This window comes from Petromyzon marinus, chromosome 24 (genome assembly GCF_048934315.1).
Source record: "Petromyzon marinus isolate PM22_M1 ecotype Great Lakes invasive population chromosome 24, UKy_Petmar_22M1.pri1.0, whole genome shotgun sequence".
Classification (NCBI taxonomy): Eukaryota; Metazoa; Chordata; class Hyperoartia; order Petromyzontiformes; family Petromyzontidae; genus Petromyzon; species Petromyzon marinus.
The window spans coordinates 18,125,018-18,131,695 of record NC_133690.1 but is presented as its reverse complement, the minus strand read 5'-3'; the positions used below and the strand labels follow the sequence as shown (position 1 = coordinate 18,131,695).

Here is a 6,678-nt window from a genome sequence, read left to right as displayed (position 1 = left end):
AGGAGGAGGTTGGTTGGGGGGTGGGTGCAGGGAGGAGGAGGAGGAATACGGAACGAGGTGGAGGGAGAGGTGAGGGTGGCTCAGACGCAGACTTTAGACGTCAGCGCCGTGATTGGTTGGCAAGGCAGAGGCGCGGGATCGTGGAATAATCCCACGAGAGAGGGGCGAGCAAATCACGCCAGGGGCCACGATGTCCTGGCTTCGCTTCCCGCCTGTCGACAGTGACGGATGGCACACGCTCCACGTGCCAGATGATTGGCAAACCACATGTAATTCGATAACAGCTCCTGTAGTATTGACATCACCACCACCACCACCACGTCGCTTCAGATCTTCCCCGTGGTCACCGACTCCTCTGAGTGCCACTCCGATGTCTATCTCGGTCACCGGCCTTCTTCCGCCATGCCCACCACGTGTGCCGCCCATCACTACGTCCTCCTGAAGACATCTGCCATACTTTCCTGCCACGTTACATTCACAACTCCCAGGTTGTTCACATCACTCTTCAGTTATGATTACGTTCACTTGGATAACATTTTTCGAGTAAAAACAACGAACCCTTGTGTACAACGCGTGTACGCGAGGCGCTACGAACCCGGCCACTCGAGTTCGATTCCCGCTCACGGCCGACAACACCGGTGACGATTCTCTGGACCGGTCCTGGGCCCTCCCCTAGGTCGACGCAGCCTGAAATGAGCACCTGGTGAGGTGTGTAAACATCGCCACCCACTCGTGTCCGTTGCAGGCCTTAATAGGTACTCGCTAACAGTACTTGGCCCCAACAGTCTGTTAAGGCGACACGGAGGGGTCTCTCTTCGTCTTGTATGTCGCATCGATGGGAGTGGTGGCGCAGTAGTTAGCGCACTGCTCTACGAATCCTGCGACTTGAGGTCGATTCACGTCAACGGCGAATATCGAACTGGTCTCCTGGGCCTTTAAGTGAGTACCTGGCGCGGTGTGTAAACGTCTTCACTGGAGGGAAGGGATACAAAGGCGGCCGAGCGTGCTGCTCTTACTCCACCGGCCAACTCTCCCCTTCCCCACGTGCGCTGTTCCGGGCGTAATAGGTGACAGCACTTTCCCCAACAGTATATATAGTCTCCACGGGGGAGCTTTGTCTTTGTATGTCAGTGTGCTCGGGTTTATTTAATGTTCAATTTGAGTGTGTATATAAATGTGTGTATGTACTAGTGAGTGCGTACGTATGTGAGTTCGGACTTGTGTGGGGGAGCGGTGGGGCTGTGGTTAGCGCACTGCGCTACGAACCCAGTTACCCCAGATCGATTCGGGCTCACGGCCAACATCAGTGACGAAAACTGCACCCTTCCGGGCAGCGTTGGCGTTCTTAATTAATGACTGCGCTTGCCCCACACAGTTTGATCGAGGATATAGGGGGATCTTTGTCTTTGGTAGCTCGTTGTGCTTTGAACTCGGCTAACCGAGTTGGATTACCTCTCTCGGCCAACGCCAGTGGCAATTATATTAACGGAACCGGTCCTGGCGCTCCTCTATGTCGACTCAACGGTAAATGAGTACCTGGTTCGATGTGTAAAAATCATCACTGGGGAGACAAAGGCGGCCGGGCGTGATGCCAGCCACCCACCCGCCCCTTCGTGTACCGTGCCGGCCTTCATGGGTGCTTACTCGCTAATAGCACTTGCCCCAAAACGTCTGTTCAGGCTACACGGGGGATCTTTGCCTTTGTGGACGCACGGTTGATGCAGGAGCACGCGCTCAGGCTGCGTGGAGACGGAGCGAGCCAGGGGTTGAGGCGGAGAGGATTTATCTGTTTAATATCGCGACAGCCGGAGGCCGAACTTCGCCCGGTCACACGTCGCATCAATATTCGCTCTCCGGGCGCGCGTTCTCGCAGCGGCGGCGGCGGCGGCGGTGGCTGGAAACAACGAGTGGAACGGAGGGATTCGAATTGCTCCCACGCCTTCCGCTCGGGGGTTTATTTAATTATATAAACACATCCGAGCACACGTGCGGAATTAAGAGGAGGAGGAGGGGGAGGAGGAGGGGGGGAGGGAATGTCGTCGAGTGAATCAGAGGGGGAGGGGGGGGAGGGAATGTCGTCGAGTGAATCAGAGGCGACCGAGCCGGCATCGCTGGAGGGCCATGGGATCGAACCCAGGTTTCAGTCGGTCCCAGCGTGGTCAAACCTGGCGGTGGAGTGTCCTGAGTTCGTGGTCTCAGCTCGGTCACCAATGACTGCACACAAAACAAAAACAAACACATCACGCGTCAAGTTAAAATCGCTTCTGCACTTAATCGGTTTGAATTGTAGTTTGAACAATTAAAATACCGTTAGTATGCCATGTTGCTCAGCGCACGTTGAGGACACGGTCTAGCAGACTGACCGATTTGTCTCAACCACTATGCGTTCAACTTGCACCATACCGCGGGTCACAACAACAACACACTCACCCACTCGCCTACCCACCCCCTCACCTACTCACTCAGCCACTCACCCACTCACCTACCCACCCCTTCTTATCCACTTACCTATCCCTCTCACCTACTCACTCAGCCACTCAGCCACTCACCTTACCAACCCCCTCTCTCTTACCCACTCACCTACCCACCCCCTCTCTTACCTACTCACCCACGCACCTACCCACCCACCCCACTCATCCACTCACTCACTAACTCACCTATCCACCTCCCTCTCATCCACTCACCTTCTCACCCACCCACTCCCTCTCATCCACTCACCTACCCACCCCCTCACCTACCCACTCAGCCACTCACCCACTCACCTACCCACCCCCCTCTCATGCACTCACCCACTCACCTACCCATCCCCTTCTCATCCACTCACCCTCTCACCTACCCACCCCCTTTCATCCACTCACCTACCCAACCCCTCACCTACCCACTCAGCCACTTACCCACTCACCTACCCACCCCCCCTCTTATCCACTCACCACCCCTCTCATCCACTCACCTACCCACTCCCCTTCTCATCCACTCACCTACCCACCCCCTCACCTACCACCCCCTCTCTCTTACCCACTCACTTGCCCACCCCCTCTTTTACACACTCACCCACTCACCTACCCACCCACTCTCTCACCCACTCACCACACTTCAGGTCGCAATGCTTCTCGTTCCGCTTCTTCCCTCACTCTGCTCCAGCCATTACCAATTCCCTCCTCCTCCCATCACCATCATTGTCTCTCATCCCCAACTTCTTACAACCTTGCTTATGGCCAACGAACATTAACTCTTTGTTATTCGCTAAGACTTTAAGGATGTTGTTGGTTGCTGACCGCTTGGGCTTGTGCTCAGCAGCCGTGATATAGTTTGTTGTTGTTAAAGAAGCGTCTCGTGTGTGGCCGTGCGTGCGTGTGTGATCCTTGAAAGATCTGGATACAGTGCCATCAGTGAGTTAATCTGGCAGGCTGGGTCATGTAGCTCGCATGCTCAGCCACCGCATGCCCAAGCAGCTTCTGTTTGGCCGGATCAACGGGGCTAAACGGGCGCGGCACGGGCTAGAGAAGAGATGGAGTGATGTGGTACAGGAGGATGTGGAGCTGAGTGGACTTGCCGATGACTGGTACCAGCGGTATCAAGATCGGCTTCTGTGGAGGAGGCTCGTCAAGGACGCTGCTACTGGGCAGTTGGAGGCAGTCGCCCTCCAGCAACAACGGAGGGCGGAGGAGCGACGCTCACAACAAAGAGCAGAACGGCTAAAACGCAGAAAGTTGGTAGAGTGGGGATCACAGTTGATGTATCTGCCAGTCATCGGAGTTAACCTATGGCACCTGTGTCTGTTCCGTGACCTCCTGCCAGCGGGCCTTCCACACTTCACGCTTCCTCAAAGTGCACATAACCTGGCACAAGCCACTTATTGGGGAAGAGCGGTTGTTGTTGCTACTGTTGTTGCACGTGTGTGTGTGTGTGTGACCCACCACCAACACCAACACCACTACAAACGCGTGAATGTGCGAGCTGCAGACGAAGTCCTTCCTCCATTGTTCCTCGGCTCTTCCTATTGACAGCGCCTCCAGCAGCAGAAGTTCTGCGACCTGATCGGCCGCCACAATCGCCCATCCTTAAATCCGCCACCTCCCCCCCCCCCCCCCCTGGTATGGGGGGGGGGGGGAGGGGATAGCGGGGGGTGTAATAAGCTGCTGCTGTTGCGGGTGGATGATTGTTATCAATATTTAAATGCTGCCCGGTTTGGTTGCGCGCGAGTAATTGAATCGGGGACGGTGGCATTTGACGCCACGACGAAGACTGCTTCGTGGTGGAGAGAAATGTCACACCACCCCCACCCCTTCACCCCCCCACCCCTTCACCCCTTCACCCCCACCCCCTGTAGGTGGGGGTGAAGGGGGGGTGGAGGGTGGGGGCGAGATGTGGGGGGAGGAGGAGAGGAGGGAGGACGCAGTGAGAGAGGCAACAGGAGGAGGAGAAGGTGATGATGAGCTGACGAGGAGGTGGGGGAAATGGGGTGGGAGCGGGGGGTGTGTAACTGTCTGTGTGTTCTGTGTATGTCTGTACATGTACAGAGTGTGCGTGCTGTTGTGTGTACGTGTGAATGTGTACGACTGGACATGTGTGACATTCCTGGACATCTGTGAAGAAGAGCTCGATAGCTCATTAAATTCCTCCAGTATAAGTGCACGTGTGTTCTGATTGACGCGCACGAGTGTTCTGATTGACGCGCACGTGTGTTATGATTGACGTGCATGTGTGTTCTGATTGACGCGCACGTGTGTTCTGATTGACGCGCACGAGTGTTCTGATTGACGCGCACGTGTGTTCTGATTGACGCGCACGTGTGTTCTGATTGACGCGCACGAGTGTTCTGATTGACGCGCACGTGTGTTCTGATTGACGGGCACGAGTGCTCTGATTGACGCGCACGTGTGTTCTGATTGACGCGCACGAGTGCTCTGATTGACGCGCACGTGTGTTCTGATTGACGGGCACGAGTGCTCTGATTGACGCGCACGTGTGTTCTGATTGACGCGCACGAGTGTACGTGTGTATTGGGGGAGCGGTGGCGTAGTGGCTGGCGCACTGCCGAACGAGTTCTATTGCCTTCACTGACCACCGTGGTGAAGTATGGTCAAACAGTGATTGTAGTCGACGACGATAATGGTTGGATGAGAGGGGAGGTCGCTGAGTGGGACTCGGAGCCGCGAGATATGGGGTGGTGGAGAGCGGCAGGCAGGCCGGGCAGGACGGGCAGACCTCAACAACGTCGGCACACTCTGATATTTTTTCACGAGTTCCACCTGAAGTTCAAAGTAATCAGAGATTATTATTATTTTAAGCTCTGTCTGTCCTTCCGTCCGTAACGGGGGAGGCGTGAGAGCCCTCGTACTCACGGACTATCAATTATGAGCGAAACGTTTACATACAGTTGCGTTGCTATGACACCATTGAGAAAGGGTCATTGCCCAAAACGTCGACTATTATATTTTTATTGTGTTCCTTCTCAGGCCACACGCACGGTGTTGCTATTGGCGAGAGCGCTTGAATGGTTCACGGTGCGTGACCCGCCACAGTTTGGCCCCGGGGGCCTCTGCTAGACGGAATATTTCAGACGCCGGTCCGTGCGGAACAGCGAATATAAAATGAGTGGATGCTGAAGATACCCGTCCTGAATTACCAGAACGTCACGCGATTTTGGACGATTTTGACCCCCCCCCCTCGTCACACGGCGTCACAAAAAGTCAGACCCCCCCCCCACCACAAATATGACGTCACAAACATGCTTAAAATCGCTTTAAACTATTGCCATTGTAGTGCGTATTTAATGTGGCGCTGCACTCTGATGTTGTAGGAGAAAACATTGATTTAAAAGTCTATTTAATAAGTATAACGTGTTGTCTATATTTATTTAAAGTTGCGCATTTTGATGTGACGTCACATATCTCAACCCCCCCCCCCCTCGTCACACATCGTCACAAATGTCTGACCCCCCCCCCTCCTAGGTGCGTGACGTCATTTATGGACGGCCCCTCACTTCTAGACATTTCTATACGTAGTAGTAGTAGCAAAAAAACGACGATATTAACTGCTTAAAAATGCGGTTGCCGATAATGCGTAAAAAACAACCTCATTTAACAACCACACTCATTAGCCCACAGCCCCGACACCTCCACAGCCGCTCATTACGAAGATGCGCGGAACGCGTGGCACGCTGCGAATCTCATCTGAAGGAAATGTGGCGCCTCGAATTTTATTTTTTTACCGGAGCTTAGCCCCCTGAAAGTTCCAGCTGTAATTAATCCGCGGATGGATTGTGCGTGGCGAGGATTAGGCCGGGTAAGTCGATGACAAATTGTGACAGCCACCATCGCCTTTCACGCGCGACGGCCGTCTCGGCGATGAGATGGGATACTTGGCGCTCACGACGTCCGCGGACGGAGAGACTAATCACTGAGTAATGGGCACGCCGACGCGGGGTGTGTTAAAAGCTTAATTGATGCGGCTCTGATCGGTCTCTATCCCCCCCCCCCCTCACGGCGAAACAGGAGGGTGGTGGGATAGGGGGGCTCAGGCCGGGCCGAGAGGAGCGGTATTGGCCCGACGGAAAGAGATTGATAAACAAACAATCGGGACTGTTAATGAAAATTTATGATTACTGCAATTGATTTCTACTGTCGATGACAATGGCATTATATAATTACGATGACAAAATAATTTATGACATTG

The 6,678-nt window shown here is 54.3% G+C and overlaps 1 long non-coding RNA gene across 1 annotated transcript; it reads right to left on the bottom strand.

Moving 5' to 3' along the window:
• Positions 1-1,766: 1,766 nt before the first annotated feature.
• LOC142928858 (uncharacterized) lies at positions 1,767-4,078 on the bottom strand. Its single transcript, XR_012945168.1, has 2 exons — positions 3,918-4,078; positions 1,767-2,214 (listed from the first exon to the last, which is right to left on the bottom strand). It is a non-coding gene; the product is annotated as an uncharacterized LOC142928858 (long non-coding RNA).
• Positions 4,079-6,678: the final 2,600 nt, after the last annotated feature.